Source organism: Phragmites australis, chromosome 15 (assembly GCF_958298935.1).
Source record: "Phragmites australis chromosome 15, lpPhrAust1.1, whole genome shotgun sequence".
Taxonomy (NCBI): domain Eukaryota; kingdom Viridiplantae; phylum Streptophyta; class Magnoliopsida; order Poales; family Poaceae; genus Phragmites; species Phragmites australis.
This window is the reverse complement of record NC_084935.1, coordinates 13,449,048-13,464,715: the sequence shown is the minus strand read 5'-3', so window position 1 is coordinate 13,464,715 and position 15,668 is coordinate 13,449,048. Positions and strand designations below refer to the sequence as shown.

Sequence of the window (15,668 nt, the reverse complement as noted above, 5' to 3'; positions counted from 1 at the left end):
GGGCCCCACGTCCTGCCGCGCGGTGTCGCCCCGCTTCCCGGTGCACCGCCGAAGCTCGAGCCGCGATCCGGTTGCGCAAAAAAAAAAAGTTAGAAATAAAACGAATACAACGAGGCGGATGAACGCGAGGAAAATTAAGCAAAAAGGGGGAATGCAACACGAGGACTTCCCAGGAGGTCACCCATCCTAGTACTACTCTCGCCCAAGCACGCTTAACTTCGGAGTTCTGATGGGATCCGGTGCTTTAGTGCTGGTATGATCGCATCCGACATACTCTGCCTCCTCCTCCCCCCTTATGCGCGCCTTCCGCGCCGCCTCCCCCGCCCGCTCCCCGGCGCGCGTGGGCCCCACGTCCTGCCGCGCGGTGTCGCCCCGCTTCCCGGTGCACCGCCGAAGCTCGAGCCGCGATCCGGTTGCGCAAAAAAAAAAAGTTAGAAATAAAACGAATACAACGAGGCGGATGAACGCGAGGAAAATTAAGCAAAAAGGGGGAATGCAACACGAGGACTTCCCAGGAGGTCACCCATCCTAGTACTACTCTCGCCCAAGCACGCTTAACTTCGGAGTTCTGATGGGATCCGGTGCTTTAGTGCTGGTATGATCGCATCCGACATACTCTGCCTCCTCCTCCCCCCTTATGCGCGCCTTCCGCGCCGCCTCCCCCGCCCGCTCCCCGGCGCGCGTGGGCCCCACGTCCTGCCGCGCGGTGTCGCCCCGCTTCCCGGTGCACCGCCGAAGCTCGAGCCGCGATCCGGTTGCGCAAAAAAAAAAAGTTAGAAATAAAACGAATACAACGAGGCGGATGAACGAGAGGAAAATTAAGCAAAAAGGGGGAATGCAACACGAGGACTTCCCAGGAGGTCACCCATCCTAGTACTACTCTCGCCCAAGCACGCTTAACTTCGGAGTTCTGATGGGATCCGGTGCTTTAGTGCTGGTATGATCGCATCCGACATACTCTGCCTCCTCCTCCCCCCTTATGCGCGCCTTCCGCGCCGCCTCCCCCGCCCGCTCCCCGGCGCGCGTGGGCCCCACGTCCTGCCGCGCGGTGTCGCCCCGCTTCCCGGTGCACCGCCGAAGCTCGAGCCGCGATCCGGTTGCGCAAAAAAAAAAAGTTAGAAATAAAACGAATACAACGAGGCGGATGAACGCGAGGAAAATTAAGCAAAAAGGGGGAATGAAACACGAGGACTTCCCAGGAGGTCACCCATCCTAGTACTACTCTCGCCCAAGCACGCTTAACTTCGGAGTTCTGATGGGATCCGGTGCTTTAGTGCTGGTATGATCGCATCCGACATACTCTGCCTCCTCCTCCCCCCTTATGCGCGCCTTCCGCGCCGCCTCCCCCGCCCGCTCCCCGGCGCGCGTGGGCCCCACGTCCTGCCGCGCGGTGTCGCCCGCTTCCCGGTGCACCGCCGAAGCTCGAGCCGCGATCCGGTTGCGCAAAAAAAAAAGTTAGAAATAAAACGAATACAACGAGGCGGATGAACGCGAGGAAAATTAAGCAAAAAGGGGGAATGCAACACGAGGACTTCCCAGGAGGTCACCCATCCTAGTACTACTCTCGCCCAAGCACGCTTAACTTCGGAGTTCTGATGGGATCCGGTGCTTTAGTGCTGGTATGATCGCATCCGACATACTCTGCCTCCTCCTCCCCCCTTATGCGCGCCTTCCGCGCCGCCTCCCCCGCCCGCTCCCCGGCGCGCGTGGGCCCCACGTCCTGCCGCGCGGTGTCGCCCCGCTTCCCGGTGCACCGCCGAAGCTCGAGCCGCGATCCGGTTGCGCAAAAAAAAAAAGTTAGAAATAAAACGAATACAACGAGGCGGATGAACGCGAGGAAAATTAAGCAAAAAGGGGGAATGCAACACGAGGACTTCCCAGGAGGTCACCCATCCTAGTACTACTCTCGCCCAAGCACGCTTAACTTCGGAGTTCTGATGGGATCCGGTGCTTTAGTGCTGGTATGATCGCATCCGACATACTCTGCCTCCTCCTCCCCCCTTATGCGCGCCTTCCGCGCCGCCTCCCCCGCCCGCTCCCCGGCGCGCGTGGGCCCCACGTCCTGCCGCGCGGTGTCGCCCCGCTTCCCGGTGCACCGCCGAAGCTCGAGCCGCGATCCGGTTGCGCAAAAAAAAAAGTTAGAAATAAAACGAATACAACGAGGCGGATGAACGCGAGGAAAATTAAGCAAAAAGGGGGAATGCAACACGAGGACTTCCCAGGAGGTCACCCATCCTAGTACTACTCTCGCCCAAGCACGCTTAACTTCGGAGTTCTGATGGGATCCGGTGCTTTAGTGCTGGTATGATCGCATCCGACATACTCTGCCTCCTCCTCCCCCCTTATGCGCGCCTTCCGCGCCGCCTCCCCCGCCCGCTCCCCGGCGCGCGTGGGCCCCACGTCCTGCCGCGCGGTGTCGCCCCGCTTCCCGGTGCACCGCCGAAGCAAGAGCCGCGATCCGGTTGCGCAAAAAAAAAAAGTTAGAAATAAAACGAATACAACGAGGCGGATGAACGCGAGGAAAATTAAGCAAAAAGGGGGAATGCAACACGAGGACTTCCCAGGAGGTCACCCATCCTAGTACTACTCTCGCCCAAGCACGCTTAACTTCGGAGTTCTGATGGGATCCGGTGCTTTAGTGCTGTTATGATCGCATCCGACATACTCTGCCTCCTCCTCCCCCCTTATGCGCGCCTTCCGCGCCGCCTCCCCCGCCCGCTCCCCGGCGCGCGTGGGCCCCACGTCCTGCCGCGCGGTGTCGCCCCGCTTCCCGGTGCACCGCCGAAGCTCGAGCCGCGATCTGGTTGCGCAAAAAAAAAAAGTTAGAAATAAAACGAATACAACGAGGCGGATGAACGCGAGGAAAATTAAGCAAAAAGGGGGAATGCAACACGAGGACTTCCCAGGAGGTCACCCATCCTAGTACTACTCTCGCCCAAGCACGCTTAACTTCGGAGTTCTGATGGGATCCGGTGCTTTAGTGCTGGTATGATCGCATCCGACATACTCTGCCTCCTCCTCCCCCCTTATGCGCGCCTTCCGCGCCGCCTCCCCCGCCCGCTCCCCGGCGCGCGTGGGCCCCACGTCCTGCCGCGCGGTGTCGCCCCGCTTCCCGGTGCACCGCCGAAGCTCGAGCCGCGATCCGGTTGCGCAAAAAAAAAAAGTTAGAAATAAAACGAATACAACGAGGCGGATGAACGCGAGGAAAATTAAGCAAAAAGGGGGAATGCAACACGAGGACTTCCCAGGAGGTCACCCATCCTAGTACTACTCTCGCCCAAGCACGCTTAACTTCGGAGTTCTGATGGGATCCGGTGCTTTAGTGCTGGTATGATCGCATCCGACATACTCTGCCTCCTCCTCCCCCCTTATGCGCGCCTTCCGCGCCGCCTCCCCCGCCCGCTCCCCGGCGCGCGTGGGCCCCACGTCCTGCCGCGCGGTGTCGCCCGCTTCCCGGTGCACCGCCGAAGCTCGAGCCGCGATCCGGTTGCGCAAAAAAAAAAGTTAGAAATAAAACGAATACAACGAGGCGGATGAACGCGAGGAAAATTAAGCAAAAAGGGGGAATGCAACACGAGGACTTCCCAGGAGGTCACCCATCCTAGTACTACTCTCGCCCAAGCACGCTTAACTTCGGAGTTCTGATGGGATCCGGTGCTTTAGTGCTGGTATGATCGCATCCGACATACTCTGCCTCCTCCTCCCCCCTTATGCGCGCCTTCCGCGCCGCCTCCCCCGCCCGCTCCCCGGCGCGCGTGGGCCCCACGTCCTGCCGCGCGGTGTCGCCCCGCTTCCCGGTGCACCGCCGAAGCTCGAGCCGCGATCCGGTTGCGCAAAAAAAAAAAGTTAGAAATAAAACGAATACAACGAGGCGGATGAACGCGAGGAAAATTAAGCAAAAAGGGGGAATGCAACACGAGGACTTCCCAGGAGGTCACCCATCCTAGTACTACTCTCGCCTAAGCACGCTTAACTTCGGAGTTCTGATGGGATCCGGTGCTTTAGTGCTGGTATGATCGCATCCGACATACTCTGCCTCCTCCTCCCCCCTTATGCGCGCCTTCCGCGCCGCCTCCCCCGCCCGCTCCCCGGCGCGCGTGGGCCCCACGTCCTGCCGCGCGGTGTCGCCCCGCTTCCCGGTGCACCGCCGAAGCTCGAGCCGCGATCCGGTTGCGCAAAAAAAAAAGTTAGAAATAAAACGAATACAACGAGGCGGATGAACGCGAGGAAAATTAAGCAAAAAGGGGGAATGCAACACGAGGACTTCCCAGGAGGTCACCCATCCTAGTACTACTCTCGCCCAAGCACGCTTAACTTCGGAGTTCTGATGGGATCCGGTGCTTTAGTGCTGGTATGATCGCATCCGACATACTCTGCCTCCTCCTCCCCCCTTATGCGCGCCTTCCGCGCCGCCTCCCCCGCCCGCTCCCCGGCGCGCGTGGGCCCCACGTCCTGCCGCGCGGTGTCGCCCCGCTTCCCGGTGCACCGCCGAAGCTCGAGCCGCGATCCGGTTGCGCAAAAAAAAAAGTTAGAAATAAAACGAATACAACGAGGCGGATGAACGCGAGGAAAATTAAGCAAAAAGGGGGAATGCAACACGAGGACTTCCCAGGAGGTCACCCATCCTAGTACTACTCTCGCCCAAGCACGCTTAACTTCGGAGTTCTGATGGGATCCGGTGCTTTAGTGCTGGTATGATCGCATCCGACATACTCTGCCTCCTCCTCCCCCCTTATGCGCGCCTTCCGCGCCGCCTCCCCCGCCCGCTCCCCGGCGCGCGTGGGCCCCACGTCCTGCCGCGCGGTGTCGCCCCGCTTCCCGGTGCACCGCCGAAGCAAGAGCCGCGATCCGGTTGCGCAAAAAAAAAAAGTTAGAAATAAAACGAATACAACGAGGCGGATGAACGCGAGGAAAATTAAGCAAAAAGGGGGAATGCAACACGAGGACTTCCCAGGAGGTCACCCATCCTAGTACTACTCTCGCCCAAGCACGCTTAACTTCGGAGTTCTGATGGGATCCGGTGCTTTAGTGCTGGTATGATCGCATCCGACATACTCTGCCTCCTCCTCCCCCCTTATGCGCGCCTTCCGCGCCGCCTCCCCCGCCCGCTCCCCGGCGCGCGTGGGCCCCACGTCCTGCCGCGCGGTGTCGCCCCGCTTCCCGGTGCACCGCCGAAGCTCGAGCCGCGATCTGGTTGCGCAAAAAAAAAAAGTTAGAAATAAAACGAATACAACGAGGCGGATGAACGCGAGGAAAATTAAGCAAAAAGGGGGAATGCAACACGAGGACTTCCCAGGAGGTCACCCATCCTAGTACTACTCTCGCCCAAGCACGCTTAACTTCGGAGTTCTGATGGGATCCGGTGCTTTAGTGCTGGTATGATCGCATCCGACATACTCTGCCTCCTCCTCCCCCCTTATGCGCGCCTTCCGCGCCGCCTCCCCCGCCCGCTCCCCGGCGCGCGTGGGCCCCACGTCCTGCCGCGCGGTGTCGCCCCGCTTCCCGGTGCACCGCCGAAGCTCGAGCCGCGATCTGGTTGCGCAAAAAAAAAAAGTTAGAAATAAAACGAATACAACGAGGCGGATGAACGCGAGGAAAATTAAGCAAAAAGGGGGAATGCAACACGAGGACTTCCCAGGAGGTCACCCATCCTAGTACTACTCTCGCCCAAGCACGCTTAACTTCGGAGTTCTGATGGGATCCGGTGCTTTAGTGCTGGTATGATCGCATCCGACATACTCTGCCTCCTCCTCCCCCCTTATGCGCGCCTTCCGCGCCGCCTCCCCCGCCCGCTCCCCGGCGCGCGTGGGCCCCACGTCCTGCCGCGCGGTGTCGCCCGCTTCCCGGTGCACCGCCGAAGCTCGAGCCGCGATCCGGTTGCGCAAAAAAAAAAGTTAGAAATAAAACGAATACAACGAGGCGGATGAACGCGAGGAAAATTAAGCAAAAAGGGGGAATGCAACACGAGGACTTCCCAGGAGGTCACCCATCCTAGTACTACTCTCGCCCAAGCACGCTTAACTTCGGAGTTCTGATGGGATCCGGTGCTTTAGTGCTGGTATGATCGCATCCGACATACTCTGCCTCCTCCTCCCCCCTTATGCGCGCCTTCCGCGCCGCCTCCCCCGCCCGCTCCCCGGCGCGCGTGGGCCCCACGTCCTGCCGCGCGGTGTCGCCCCGCTTCCCGGTGCACCGCCGAAGCTCGAGCCGCGATCCGGTTGCGCAAAAAAAAAAAGTTAGAAATAAAACGAATACAACGAGGCGGATGAACGCGAGGAAAATTAAGCAAAAAGGGGGAATGCAACACGAGGACTTCCCAGGAGGTCACCCATCCTAGTACTACTCTCGCCTAAGCACGCTTAACTTCGGAGTTCTGATGGGATCCGGTGCTTTAGTGCTGGTATGATCGCATCCGACATACTCTGCCTCCTCCTCCCCCCTTATGCGCGCCTTCCGCGCCGCCTCCCCCGCCCGCTCCCCGGCGCGCGTGGGCCCCACGTCCTGCCGCGCGGTGTCGCCCCGCTTCCCGGTGCACCGCCGAAGCTCGAGCCGCGATCCGGTTGCGCAAAAAAAAAAAGTTAGAAATAAAACGAATACAACGAGGCGGATGAACGCGAGGAAAATTAAGCAAAAAGGGGGAATGCAACACGAGGACTTCCCAGGAGGTCACCCATCCTAGTACTACTCTCGCCCAAGCACGCTTAACTTCGGAGTTCTGATGGGATCCGGTGCTTTAGTGCAGGTATGATCGCATCCGACATACTCTGCCTCCTCCTCCCCCCTTATGCGCGCCTTCCGCGCCGCCTCCCCCGCCCGCTCCCCGGCGCGCGTGGGCCCCACGTCCTGCCGCGCGGTGTCGCCCCGCTTCCCGGTGCACCGCCGAAGCTCGAGCCGCGATCCGGTTGCGCAAAAAAAAAAAGTTAGAAATAAAACGAATACAACGAGGCGGATGAACGCGAGGAAAATTAAGCAAAAAGGGGGAATGCAACACGAGGACTTCCCAGGAGGTCACCCATCCTAGTACTACTCTCGCCCAAGCACGCTTAACTTCGGAGTTCTGATGGGATCCGGTGCTTTAGTGCTGGTATGATCGCATCCGACATACTCTGCCTCCTCCTCCCCCCTTATGCGCGCCTTCCGCGCCGCCTCCCCCGCCCGCTCCCCGGCGCGCGTGGGCCCCACGTCCTGCCGCGCGGTGTCGCCCCGCTTCCCGGTGCACCGCCGAAGCTCGAGCCGCGATCCGGTTGCGCAAAAAAAAAAGTTAGAAATAAAACGAATACAACGAGGCGGATGAACGCGAGGAAAATTAAGCAAAAAGGGGGAATGCAACACGAGGACTTCCCAGGAGGTCACCCATCCTAGTACTACTCTCGCCCAAGCACGCTTAACTTCGGAGTTCTGATGGGATCCGGTGCTTTAGTGCTGGTATGATCGCATCCGACATACTCTGCCTCCTCCTCCCCCCTTATGCGCGCCTTCCGCGCCGCCTCCCCCGCCCGCTCCCCGGCGCGCGTGGGCCCCACGTCCTGCCGCGCGGTGTCGCCCCGCTTCCCGGTGCACCGCCGAAGCTCGAGTCGCGATCGGGTTGCGCAAAAAAAAAAAGTTAGAAATAAAACGAATACAACGAGGCGGATGAACGCGAGGAAAATTAAGCAAAAAGGGGGAATGCAACACGAGGACTTCCCAGGAGGTCACCCATCCTAGTACTACTCTCGCCCAAGCACGCTTAACTTCGGGGTTCTGATGGGATCCGGTGCTTTAGTGCTGGTATGATCGCATCCGACATACTCTGCCTCCTCCTCCCCCCTTATGCGCGCCTTCCGCGCCGCCTCCCCCGCCCGCTCCCCGGCGCGCGTGGGCCCCACGTCCTGCCGCGCGGTGTCGCCCCGCTTCCCGGTGCACCGCCGAAGCTCGAGCCGCGATCCGGTTGCGCAAAAAAAAAAGTTAGAAATAAAACGAATACAACGAGGCGGATGAACGCGAGGAAAATTAAGCAAAAAGGGGGAATGCAACACGAGGACTTCCCAGGAGGTCACCCATCCTAGTACTACTCTCGCCTAAGCACGCTTAACTTCGGAGTTCTGATGGGATCCGGTGCTTTAGTGCTGGTATGATCGCATCCGACATACTCTGCCTCCTCCTCCCCCCTTATGCGCGCCTTCCGCGCCGCCTCCCCCGCCCGCTCCCCGGCGCGCGTGGGCCCCACGTCCTGCCGCGCGGTGTCGCCCCGCTTCCCGGTGCACCGCCGAAGCTCGAGCCGCGATCCGGTTGCGCAAAAAAAAAAGTTAGAAATAAAACGAATACAACGAGGCGGATGAACGCGAGGAAAATTAAGCAAAAAGGGGGAATGCAACACGAGGACTTCCCAGGAGGTCACCCATCCTAGTACTACTCTCGCCCAAGCACGCTTAACTTCGGAGTTCTGATGGGATCCGGTGCTTTAGTGCTGGTATGATCGCATCCGACATACTCTGCCTCCTCCTCCCCCCTTATGCGCGCCTTCCGCGCCGCCTCCCCCGCCCGCTCCCCGGCGCGCGTGGGCCCCACGTCCTGCCGCGCGGTGTCGCCCCGCTTCCCGGTGCACCGCCGAAGCTCGAGCCGCGATCCGGTTGCGCAAAAAAAAAAAGTTAGAAATAAAACGAATACAACGAGGCGGATGAACGCGAGGAAAATTAAGCAAAAAGGGGGAATGCAACACGAGGACTTCCCAGGAGGTCACCCATCCTAGTACTACTCTCGCCCAAGCACGCTTAACTTCGGAGTTCTGATGGGATCCGGTGCTTTAGTGCTGGTATGATCGCATCCGACATACTCTGCCTCCTCCTCCCCCCTTATGCGCGCCTTCCGCGCCGCCTCCCCCGCCCGCTCCCCGGCGCGCGTGGGCCCCACGTCCTGCCGCGCGGTGTCGCCCCGCTTCCCGGTGCACCGCCGAAGCTCGAGCCGCGATCCGGTTGCGCAAAAAAAAAAAGTTAGAAATAAAACGAATACAACGAGGCGGATGAACGCGAGGAAAATTAAGCAAAAAGGGGGAATGCAACACGAGGACTTCCCAGGAGGTCACCCATCCTAGTACTACTCTCGCCCAAGCACGCTTAACTTCGGAGTTCTGATGGGATCCGGTGCTTTAGTGCTGGTATGATCGCATCCGACATACTCTGCCTCCTCCTCCCCCCTTATGCGCGCCTTCCGCGCCGCCTCCCCCGCCCGCTCCCCGGCGCGCGTGGGCCCCACGTCCTGCCGCGCGGTGTCGCCCGCTTCCCGGTGCACCGCCGAAGCTCGAGCCGCGATCCGGTTGCGCAAAAAAAAAAGTTAGAAATAAAACGAATACAACGAGGCGGATGAACGCGAGGAAAATTAAGCAAAAAGGGGGAATGCAACACGAGGACTTCCCAGGAGGTCACCCATCCTAGTACTACTCTCGCCCAAGCACGCTTAACTTCGGAGTTCTGATGGGATCCGGTGCTTTAGTGCTGGTATGATCGCATCCGACATACTCTGCCTCCTCCTCCCCCCTTATGCGCGCCTTCCGCGCCGCCTCCCCCGCCCGCTCCCCGGCGCGCGTGGGCCCCACGTCCTGCCGCGCGGTGTCGCCCCGCTTCCCGGTGCACCGCCGAAGCTCGAGCCGCGATCCGGTTGCGCAAAAAAAAAAAGTTAGAAATAAAACGAATACAACGAGGCGGATGAACGCGAGGAAAATTAAGCAAAAAGGGGGAATGCAACACGAGGACTTCCCAGGAGGTCACCCATCCTAGTACTACTCTCGCCTAAGCACGCTTAACTTCGGAGTTCTGATGGGATCCGGTGCTTTAGTGCTGGTATGATCGCATCCGACATACTCTGCCTCCTCCTCCCCCCTTATGCGCGCCTTCCGCGCCGCCTCCCCCGCCCGCTCCCCGGCGCGCGTGGGCCCCACGTCCTGCCGCGCGGTGTCGCCCCGCTTCCCGGTGCACCGCCGAAGCTCGAGCCGCGATCCGGTTGCGCAAAAAAAAAAAGTTAGAAATAAAACGAATACAACGAGGCGGATGAACGCGAGGAAAATTAAGCAAAAAGGGGGAATGCAACACGAGGACTTCCCAGGAGGTCACCCATCCTAGTACTACTCTCGCCCAAGCACGCTTAACTTCGGAGTTCTGATGGGATCCGGTGCTTTAGTGCTGGTATGATCGCATCCGACATAATCTGCCTCCTCCTCCCCCCTTATGCGCGCCTTCCGCGCCGCCTCCCCTGCCCGCTCCCCGGCGCGCGTGGGCCCCACGTCCTGCCGCGCGGTGTCGCCCCGCTTCCCGGTGCACCGCCGAAGCTCGAGCCGCGATCCGGTTGCGCAAAAAAAAAAAGTTAGAAATAAAACGAATACAACGAGGCGGATGAACGCGAGGAAAATTAAGCAAAAAGGGGGAATGCAACACGAGGACTTCCCAGGAGGTCACCCATCCTAGTACTACTCTCGCCCAAGCACGCTTAACTTCGGAGTTCTGATGGGATCCGGTGCTTTAGTGCTGGTATGATCGCATCCGACATACTCTGCCTCCTCCTCCCCCCTTATGCGCGCCTTCCGCGCCGCCTCCCCCGCCCGCTCCCCGGCGCGCGTGGGCCCCACGTCCTGCCGCGCGGTGTCGCCCCGCTTCCCGGTGCACCGCCGAAGCTCGAGCCGCGATCCGGTTGCGCAAAAAAAAAAGTTAGAAATAAAACGAATACAACGAGGCGGATGAACGCGAGGAAAATTAAGCAAAAAGGGGGAATGCAACACGAGGACTTCCCAGGAGGTCACCCATCCTAGTACTACTCTCGCCCAAGCACGCTTAACTTCGGAGTTCTGATGGGATCCGGTGCTTTAGTGCTGGTATGATCGCATCCGACATACTCTGCCTCCTCCTCCCCCCTTATGCGCGCCTTCCGCGCCGCCTCCCCCGCCCGCTCCCCGGCGCGCGTGGGCCCCACGTCCTGCCGCGCGGTGTCGCCCCGCTTCCCGGTGCACCGCCGAAGCTCGAGTCGCGATCCGGTTGCGCAAAAAAAAGAAGTTAGAAATAAAACGAATACAACGAGGCGGATGAACGCGAGGAAAATTAAGCAAAAAGGGGGAATGCAACACGAGGACTTCCCAGGAGGTCACCCATCCTAGTACTACTCTCGCCCAAGCACGCTTAACTTCGGGGTTCTGATGGGATCCGGTGCTTTAGTGCTGGTATGATCGCATCCGACATACTCTGCCTCCTCCTCCCCCCTTATGCGCGCCTTCCGCGCCGCCTCCCCCGCCCGCTCCCCGGCGCGCGTGGGCCCCACGTCCTGCCGCGCGGTGTCGCCCCGCTTCCCGGTGCACCGCCGAAGCTCGAGCCGCGATCCGGTTGCGCAAAAAAAAAAAGTTAGAAATAAAACGAATACAACGAGGCGGATGAACGCGAGGAAAATTAAGCAAAAAGGGGGAATGCAACACGAGGACTTCCCAGGAGGTCACCCATCCTAGTACTACTCTCGCCTAAGCACGCTTAACTTCGGAGTTCTGATGGGATCCGGTGCTTTAGTGCTGGTATGATCGCATCCGACATACTCTGCCTCCTCCTCCCCCCTTATGCGCGCCTTTCGCGCCGCCTCCCCCGCCCGCTCCCCGGCGCGCGTGGGCCCCACGTCCTGCCGCGCGGTGTCGCCCCGCTTCCCGGTGCACCGCCGAAGCTCGAGCCGCGATCCGGTTGCGCAAAAAAAAAAAGTTAGAAATAAAACGAATACAACGAGGCGGATGAACGCGAGGAAAATTAAGCAAAAAGGGGGAATGCAACACGAGGACTTCCCAGGAGGTCACCCATCCTAGTACTACTCTCGCCCAAGCACGCTTAACTTCGGAGTTCTGATGGGATCCGGTGCTTTAGTGCTGGTATGATCGCATCCGACATACTCTGCCTCCTCCTCCCCCCTTATGCGCGCCTTCCGCGCCGCCTCCCCCGCCCGCTCCCCGGCGCGCGTGGGCCCCACGTCCTGCCGCGCGGTGTCGCCCCGCTTCCCGGTGCACCGCCGAAGCTCGAGCCGCGATCCGGTTGCGCAAAAAAAAAAAGTTAGAAATAAAACGAATACAACGAGGCGGATGAACGCGAGGAAAATTAAGCAAAAAGGGGGAATGCAACACGAGGACTTCCCAGGAGGTCACCCATCCTAGTACTACTCTCGCCCAAGCACGCTTAACTTCGGAGTTCTGATGGGATCCGGTGCTTTAGTGCTGGTATGATCGCATCCGACATACTCTGCCTCCTCCTCCCCCCTTATGCGCGCCTTCCGCGCCGCCTCCCCCGCCCGCTCCCCGGCGCGCGTGGGCCCCACGTCCTGCCGCGCGGTGTCGCCCCGCTTCCCGGTGCACCGCCGAAGCTCGAGCCGCGATCCGGTTGCGCAAAAAAAAAAGTTAGAAATAAAACGAATACAACGAGGCGGATGAACGCGAGGAAAATTAAGCAAAAAGGGGGAATGCAACACGAGGACTTCCCAGGAGGTCACCCATCCTAGTACTACTCTCGCCCAAGCACGCTTAACTTCGGAGTTCTGATGGGATCCGGTGCTTTAGTGCTGGTATGATCGCATCCGACATACTCTGCCTCCTCCTCCCCCCTTATGCGCGCCTTCCGCGCCGCCTCCCCCGCCCGCTCCCCGGCGCGCGTGGGCCCCACGTCCTGCCGCGCGGTGTCGCCCGCTTCCCGGTGCACCGCCGAAGCTCGAGCCGCGATCCGGTTGCGCAAAAAAAAAAAGTTAGAAATAAAACGAATACAACGAGGCGGATGAACGCGAGGAAAATTAAGCAAAAAGGGGGAATGCAACACGAGGACTTCCCAGGAGGTCACCCATCCTAGTACTACTCTCGCCCAAGCACGCTTAACTTCGGAGTTCTGATGGGATCCGGTGCTTTAGTGCTGGTATGATCGCATCCGACATACTCTGCCTCCTCCTCCCCCCTTATGCGCGCCTTCCGCGCCGCCTCCCCCGCCCGCTCCCCGGCGCGCGTGGGCCCCACGTCCTGCCGCGCGGTGTCGCCCCGCTTCCCGGTGCACCGCCGAAGCTCGAGCCGCGATCCGGTTGCGCAAAAAAAAAAAGTTAGAAATAAAACGAATACAACGAGGCGGATGAACGCGAGGAAAATTAAGCAAAAAGGGGGAATGCAACACGAGGACTTCCCAGGAGGTCACCCATCCTAGTACTACTCTCGCCTAAGCACGCTTAACTTCGGAGTTCTGATGGGATCCGGTGCTTTAGTGCTGGTATGATCGCATCCGACATACTCTGCCTCCTCCTCCCCCCTTATGCGCGCCTTCCGCGCCGCCTCCCCCGCCCGCTCCCCGGCGCGCGTGGGCCCCACGTCCTGCCGCGCGGTGTCGCCCCGCTTCCCGGTGCACCGCCGAAGCTCGAGCCGCGATCCGGTTGCGCAAAAAAAAAAAGTTAGAAATAAAACGAATACAACGAGGCGGATGAACGCGAGGAAAATTAAGCAAAAAGGGGGAATGCAACACGAGGACTTCCCAGGAGGTCACCCATCCTAGTACTACTCTCGCCCAAGCACGCTTAACTTCGGAGTTCTGATGGGATCCGGTGCTTTAGTGCTGGTATGATCGCATCCGACATACTCTGCCTCCTCCTCCCCCCTTATGCGCGCCTTCCGCGCCGCCTCCCCCGCCCGCTCCCCGGCGCGCGTGGGCCCCACGTCCTGCCGCGCGGTGTCGCCCCGCTTCCCGGTGCACCGCCGAAGCTCGAGCCGCGATCCGGTTGCGCAAAAAAAAAAAGTTAGAAATAAAACGAATACAACGAGGCGGATGAACGCGAGGAAAATTAAGCAAAAAGGGGGAATGCAACACGAGGACTTCCCAGGAGGTCACCCATCCTAGTACTACTCTCGCCCAAGCACGCTTAACTTCGGAGTTCTGATGGGATCCGGTGCTTTAGTGCTGGTATGATCGCATCCGACATACTCTGCCTCCTCCTCCCCCCTTATGCGCGCCTTCCGCGCCGCCTCCCCCGCCCGCTCCCCGGCGCGCGTGGGCCCCACGTCCTGCCGCGCGGTGTCGCCCCGCTTCCCGGTGCACCGCCGAAGCTCGAGCCGCGATCCGGTTGCGCAAAAAAAAAAGTTAGAAATAAAACGAATACAACGAGGCGGATGAACGCGAGGAAAATTAAGCAAAAAGGGGGAATGCAACACGAGGACTTCCCAGGAGGTCACCCATCCTAGTACTACTCTCGCCCAAGCACGCTTAACTTCGGAGTTCTGATGGGATCCGGTGCTTTAGTGCTGGTATGATCGCATCCGACATACTCTGCCTCCTCCTCCCCCCTTATGCGCGCCTTCCGCGCCGCCTCCCCCGCCCGCTCCCCGGCGCGCGTGGGCCCCACGTCCTGCCGCGCGGTGTCGCCCCGCTTCCCGGTGCACCGCCGAAGCTCGAGCCGCGATCCGGTTGCGCAAAAAAAAAAGTTAGAAATAAAACGAATACAACGAGGCGGATGAACGCGAGGAAAATTAAGCAAAAAGGGGGAATGCAACACGAGGACTTCCCAGGAGGTCACCCATCCTAGTACTACTCTCGCCCAAGCACGCTTAACTTCGGGGTTCTGATGGGATCCGGTGCTTTAGTGCTGGTATGATCGCATCCGACATACTCTGCCTCCTCCTCCCCCCTTATGCGCGCCTTCCGCGCCGCCTCCCCCGCCCGCTCCCCGGCGCGCGTGGGCCCCACGTCCTGCCGCGCGGTGTCGCCCCGCTTCCCGGTGCACCGCCGAAGCTCGAGCCGCGATCCGGTTGCGCAAAAAAAAAAAGTTAGAAATAAAACGAATACAACGAGGCGGATGAACGCGAGGAAAATTAAGCAAAAAGGGGGAATGCAACACGAGGACTTCCCAGGAGGTCACCCATCCTAGTACTACTCTCGCCCAAGCACGCTTAACTTCGGGGTTCTGATGGGATCCGGTGCTTTAGTGCTGGTATGATCGCATCCGACATACTCTGCCTCCTCCTCCCCCCTTATGCGCGCCTTCCGCGCCGCCTCCCCCGCCCGCTCCCTGGCGCGCGTGGGCCCCACGTCCTGCCGCGCGGTGTCGCCCCGCTTCCCGGTGCACCGCCGAAGCTCGAGCCGCGATCCGGTTGCGCAAAAAAAAAAAGTTAGAAATAAAACGAATACAACGAGGCGGATGAACGCGAGGAAAATTAAGCAAAAAGGGGGAATGCAACACGAGGACTTCCCAGGAGGTCACCCATCCTAGTACTACTCTCGCCCAAGCACGCTTAACTTCGGAGTTCTGATGGGATCCGGTGCTTTAGTGCTGGTATGATCGCATCCGACATACTCTGCCTCCTCCTCCCCCCTTATGCGCGCCTTCCGCGCCGCCTCCCCCGCCCGCTCCCCGGCGCGCGTGGGCCCCACGTCCTGCCGCGCGGTGTCGCCCGCTTCCCGGTGCACCGCCGAAGCTCGAGCCGCGATCCGGTTGCGCAAAAAAAAAAAGTTAGAAATAAAACGAATACAACGAGGCGGATGAACGCGAGGAAAATTAAGCAAAAAGGGGGAATGCAACACGAGGACTTCCCAGGAGGCCACCCATCCTAGTACTACTCTCGCCCAAGCACGCTTAACTTCGGGGTTCTGATGGGATCCGGTGCTTTAGTGCTGGTATGATCGCATCCGACATACTCTGCCTCCTCCTCCCCCCTTATG

General features: G+C 59.8%; 46 non-coding genes across 46 annotated transcripts; all 46 read right to left on the bottom strand.

Annotated features, from left to right (window-relative positions):
- Positions 1-148: 148 nt before the first annotated feature.
- Positions 149-267, bottom strand: LOC133894599 (5S ribosomal RNA). The gene has a single exon (XR_009905395.1). It is a non-coding gene; the product is annotated as a 5S ribosomal RNA (ribosomal RNA).
- Positions 268-490: 223 nt separating this feature from the next.
- Positions 491-609, bottom strand: LOC133894598 (5S ribosomal RNA). Its single transcript, XR_009905394.1, has one exon. It is a non-coding gene; the product is annotated as a 5S ribosomal RNA (ribosomal RNA).
- Positions 610-832: 223 nt separating this feature from the next.
- On the bottom strand, positions 833-951 carry LOC133894597 (5S ribosomal RNA). Its single transcript, XR_009905393.1, has one exon. It is a non-coding gene; the product is annotated as a 5S ribosomal RNA (ribosomal RNA).
- A 223-nt stretch (positions 952-1,174) lies between these two features.
- LOC133894061 (5S ribosomal RNA) lies at positions 1,175-1,293 on the bottom strand. Its single transcript, XR_009904879.1, has one exon. It is a non-coding gene; the product is annotated as a 5S ribosomal RNA (ribosomal RNA).
- A 221-nt stretch (positions 1,294-1,514) lies between these two features.
- Positions 1,515-1,633, bottom strand: LOC133894596 (5S ribosomal RNA). The gene has a single exon (XR_009905392.1). It is a non-coding gene; the product is annotated as a 5S ribosomal RNA (ribosomal RNA).
- A 223-nt stretch (positions 1,634-1,856) lies between these two features.
- LOC133894594 (5S ribosomal RNA) lies at positions 1,857-1,975 on the bottom strand. The gene has a single exon (XR_009905390.1). It is a non-coding gene; the product is annotated as a 5S ribosomal RNA (ribosomal RNA).
- A 222-nt stretch (positions 1,976-2,197) lies between these two features.
- On the bottom strand, positions 2,198-2,316 carry LOC133894593 (5S ribosomal RNA). Its single transcript, XR_009905389.1, has one exon. It is a non-coding gene; the product is annotated as a 5S ribosomal RNA (ribosomal RNA).
- Positions 2,317-2,539: 223 nt separating this feature from the next.
- On the bottom strand, positions 2,540-2,658 carry LOC133894078 (5S ribosomal RNA). The gene has a single exon (XR_009904895.1). It is a non-coding gene; the product is annotated as a 5S ribosomal RNA (ribosomal RNA).
- Positions 2,659-2,881: 223 nt separating this feature from the next.
- On the bottom strand, positions 2,882-3,000 carry LOC133894592 (5S ribosomal RNA). Its single transcript, XR_009905388.1, has one exon. It is a non-coding gene; the product is annotated as a 5S ribosomal RNA (ribosomal RNA).
- A 223-nt stretch (positions 3,001-3,223) lies between these two features.
- LOC133894591 (5S ribosomal RNA) lies at positions 3,224-3,342 on the bottom strand. The gene has a single exon (XR_009905387.1). It is a non-coding gene; the product is annotated as a 5S ribosomal RNA (ribosomal RNA).
- Positions 3,343-3,563: 221 nt separating this feature from the next.
- LOC133894590 (5S ribosomal RNA) lies at positions 3,564-3,682 on the bottom strand. The gene has a single exon (XR_009905386.1). It is a non-coding gene; the product is annotated as a 5S ribosomal RNA (ribosomal RNA).
- Positions 3,683-3,905: 223 nt separating this feature from the next.
- On the bottom strand, positions 3,906-4,024 carry LOC133894014 (5S ribosomal RNA). Its single transcript, XR_009904835.1, has one exon. It is a non-coding gene; the product is annotated as a 5S ribosomal RNA (ribosomal RNA).
- Positions 4,025-4,246: 222 nt separating this feature from the next.
- LOC133894589 (5S ribosomal RNA) lies at positions 4,247-4,365 on the bottom strand. Its single transcript, XR_009905385.1, has one exon. It is a non-coding gene; the product is annotated as a 5S ribosomal RNA (ribosomal RNA).
- A 222-nt stretch (positions 4,366-4,587) lies between these two features.
- LOC133894587 (5S ribosomal RNA) lies at positions 4,588-4,706 on the bottom strand. Its single transcript, XR_009905384.1, has one exon. It is a non-coding gene; the product is annotated as a 5S ribosomal RNA (ribosomal RNA).
- A 223-nt stretch (positions 4,707-4,929) lies between these two features.
- Positions 4,930-5,048, bottom strand: LOC133894586 (5S ribosomal RNA). Its single transcript, XR_009905383.1, has one exon. It is a non-coding gene; the product is annotated as a 5S ribosomal RNA (ribosomal RNA).
- Positions 5,049-5,271: 223 nt separating this feature from the next.
- LOC133894585 (5S ribosomal RNA) lies at positions 5,272-5,390 on the bottom strand. The gene has a single exon (XR_009905382.1). It is a non-coding gene; the product is annotated as a 5S ribosomal RNA (ribosomal RNA).
- A 223-nt stretch (positions 5,391-5,613) lies between these two features.
- LOC133894584 (5S ribosomal RNA) lies at positions 5,614-5,732 on the bottom strand. The gene has a single exon (XR_009905381.1). It is a non-coding gene; the product is annotated as a 5S ribosomal RNA (ribosomal RNA).
- Positions 5,733-5,953: 221 nt separating this feature from the next.
- LOC133894582 (5S ribosomal RNA) lies at positions 5,954-6,072 on the bottom strand. Its single transcript, XR_009905379.1, has one exon. It is a non-coding gene; the product is annotated as a 5S ribosomal RNA (ribosomal RNA).
- A 223-nt stretch (positions 6,073-6,295) lies between these two features.
- On the bottom strand, positions 6,296-6,414 carry LOC133894013 (5S ribosomal RNA). The gene has a single exon (XR_009904834.1). It is a non-coding gene; the product is annotated as a 5S ribosomal RNA (ribosomal RNA).
- A 223-nt stretch (positions 6,415-6,637) lies between these two features.
- LOC133893828 (5S ribosomal RNA) lies at positions 6,638-6,756 on the bottom strand. Its single transcript, XR_009904660.1, has one exon. It is a non-coding gene; the product is annotated as a 5S ribosomal RNA (ribosomal RNA).
- A 223-nt stretch (positions 6,757-6,979) lies between these two features.
- LOC133894581 (5S ribosomal RNA) lies at positions 6,980-7,098 on the bottom strand. Its single transcript, XR_009905378.1, has one exon. It is a non-coding gene; the product is annotated as a 5S ribosomal RNA (ribosomal RNA).
- A 222-nt stretch (positions 7,099-7,320) lies between these two features.
- Positions 7,321-7,439, bottom strand: LOC133894580 (5S ribosomal RNA). Its single transcript, XR_009905377.1, has one exon. It is a non-coding gene; the product is annotated as a 5S ribosomal RNA (ribosomal RNA).
- Positions 7,440-7,662: 223 nt separating this feature from the next.
- LOC133894050 (5S ribosomal RNA) lies at positions 7,663-7,781 on the bottom strand. Its single transcript, XR_009904869.1, has one exon. It is a non-coding gene; the product is annotated as a 5S ribosomal RNA (ribosomal RNA).
- Positions 7,782-8,003: 222 nt separating this feature from the next.
- On the bottom strand, positions 8,004-8,122 carry LOC133894012 (5S ribosomal RNA). Its single transcript, XR_009904833.1, has one exon. It is a non-coding gene; the product is annotated as a 5S ribosomal RNA (ribosomal RNA).
- Positions 8,123-8,344: 222 nt separating this feature from the next.
- LOC133894579 (5S ribosomal RNA) lies at positions 8,345-8,463 on the bottom strand. Its single transcript, XR_009905376.1, has one exon. It is a non-coding gene; the product is annotated as a 5S ribosomal RNA (ribosomal RNA).
- Positions 8,464-8,686: 223 nt separating this feature from the next.
- Positions 8,687-8,805, bottom strand: LOC133894578 (5S ribosomal RNA). The gene has a single exon (XR_009905375.1). It is a non-coding gene; the product is annotated as a 5S ribosomal RNA (ribosomal RNA).
- A 223-nt stretch (positions 8,806-9,028) lies between these two features.
- LOC133894577 (5S ribosomal RNA) lies at positions 9,029-9,147 on the bottom strand. The gene has a single exon (XR_009905374.1). It is a non-coding gene; the product is annotated as a 5S ribosomal RNA (ribosomal RNA).
- A 221-nt stretch (positions 9,148-9,368) lies between these two features.
- LOC133894576 (5S ribosomal RNA) lies at positions 9,369-9,487 on the bottom strand. The gene has a single exon (XR_009905373.1). It is a non-coding gene; the product is annotated as a 5S ribosomal RNA (ribosomal RNA).
- A 223-nt stretch (positions 9,488-9,710) lies between these two features.
- On the bottom strand, positions 9,711-9,829 carry LOC133894011 (5S ribosomal RNA). Its single transcript, XR_009904832.1, has one exon. It is a non-coding gene; the product is annotated as a 5S ribosomal RNA (ribosomal RNA).
- Positions 9,830-10,052: 223 nt separating this feature from the next.
- Positions 10,053-10,171, bottom strand: LOC133894575 (5S ribosomal RNA). Its single transcript, XR_009905372.1, has one exon. It is a non-coding gene; the product is annotated as a 5S ribosomal RNA (ribosomal RNA).
- A 223-nt stretch (positions 10,172-10,394) lies between these two features.
- LOC133894574 (5S ribosomal RNA) lies at positions 10,395-10,513 on the bottom strand. The gene has a single exon (XR_009905371.1). It is a non-coding gene; the product is annotated as a 5S ribosomal RNA (ribosomal RNA).
- A 222-nt stretch (positions 10,514-10,735) lies between these two features.
- Positions 10,736-10,854, bottom strand: LOC133894573 (5S ribosomal RNA). Its single transcript, XR_009905370.1, has one exon. It is a non-coding gene; the product is annotated as a 5S ribosomal RNA (ribosomal RNA).
- Positions 10,855-11,077: 223 nt separating this feature from the next.
- On the bottom strand, positions 11,078-11,196 carry LOC133894049 (5S ribosomal RNA). The gene has a single exon (XR_009904868.1). It is a non-coding gene; the product is annotated as a 5S ribosomal RNA (ribosomal RNA).
- A 223-nt stretch (positions 11,197-11,419) lies between these two features.
- On the bottom strand, positions 11,420-11,538 carry LOC133894009 (5S ribosomal RNA). Its single transcript, XR_009904830.1, has one exon. It is a non-coding gene; the product is annotated as a 5S ribosomal RNA (ribosomal RNA).
- A 223-nt stretch (positions 11,539-11,761) lies between these two features.
- On the bottom strand, positions 11,762-11,880 carry LOC133894570 (5S ribosomal RNA). Its single transcript, XR_009905368.1, has one exon. It is a non-coding gene; the product is annotated as a 5S ribosomal RNA (ribosomal RNA).
- Positions 11,881-12,103: 223 nt separating this feature from the next.
- LOC133894569 (5S ribosomal RNA) lies at positions 12,104-12,222 on the bottom strand. Its single transcript, XR_009905367.1, has one exon. It is a non-coding gene; the product is annotated as a 5S ribosomal RNA (ribosomal RNA).
- A 222-nt stretch (positions 12,223-12,444) lies between these two features.
- LOC133894568 (5S ribosomal RNA) lies at positions 12,445-12,563 on the bottom strand. Its single transcript, XR_009905366.1, has one exon. It is a non-coding gene; the product is annotated as a 5S ribosomal RNA (ribosomal RNA).
- A 222-nt stretch (positions 12,564-12,785) lies between these two features.
- LOC133894567 (5S ribosomal RNA) lies at positions 12,786-12,904 on the bottom strand. Its single transcript, XR_009905365.1, has one exon. It is a non-coding gene; the product is annotated as a 5S ribosomal RNA (ribosomal RNA).
- A 223-nt stretch (positions 12,905-13,127) lies between these two features.
- On the bottom strand, positions 13,128-13,246 carry LOC133894008 (5S ribosomal RNA). The gene has a single exon (XR_009904829.1). It is a non-coding gene; the product is annotated as a 5S ribosomal RNA (ribosomal RNA).
- A 223-nt stretch (positions 13,247-13,469) lies between these two features.
- Positions 13,470-13,588, bottom strand: LOC133894566 (5S ribosomal RNA). The gene has a single exon (XR_009905364.1). It is a non-coding gene; the product is annotated as a 5S ribosomal RNA (ribosomal RNA).
- A 223-nt stretch (positions 13,589-13,811) lies between these two features.
- On the bottom strand, positions 13,812-13,930 carry LOC133894565 (5S ribosomal RNA). The gene has a single exon (XR_009905363.1). It is a non-coding gene; the product is annotated as a 5S ribosomal RNA (ribosomal RNA).
- A 222-nt stretch (positions 13,931-14,152) lies between these two features.
- Positions 14,153-14,271, bottom strand: LOC133894564 (5S ribosomal RNA). Its single transcript, XR_009905362.1, has one exon. It is a non-coding gene; the product is annotated as a 5S ribosomal RNA (ribosomal RNA).
- A 222-nt stretch (positions 14,272-14,493) lies between these two features.
- On the bottom strand, positions 14,494-14,612 carry LOC133894048 (5S ribosomal RNA). Its single transcript, XR_009904867.1, has one exon. It is a non-coding gene; the product is annotated as a 5S ribosomal RNA (ribosomal RNA).
- Positions 14,613-14,835: 223 nt separating this feature from the next.
- On the bottom strand, positions 14,836-14,954 carry LOC133894047 (5S ribosomal RNA). The gene has a single exon (XR_009904866.1). It is a non-coding gene; the product is annotated as a 5S ribosomal RNA (ribosomal RNA).
- Positions 14,955-15,177: 223 nt separating this feature from the next.
- LOC133894563 (5S ribosomal RNA) lies at positions 15,178-15,296 on the bottom strand. Its single transcript, XR_009905361.1, has one exon. It is a non-coding gene; the product is annotated as a 5S ribosomal RNA (ribosomal RNA).
- A 222-nt stretch (positions 15,297-15,518) lies between these two features.
- On the bottom strand, positions 15,519-15,637 carry LOC133894126 (5S ribosomal RNA). Its single transcript, XR_009904943.1, has one exon. It is a non-coding gene; the product is annotated as a 5S ribosomal RNA (ribosomal RNA).
- Positions 15,638-15,668: the final 31 nt, after the last annotated feature.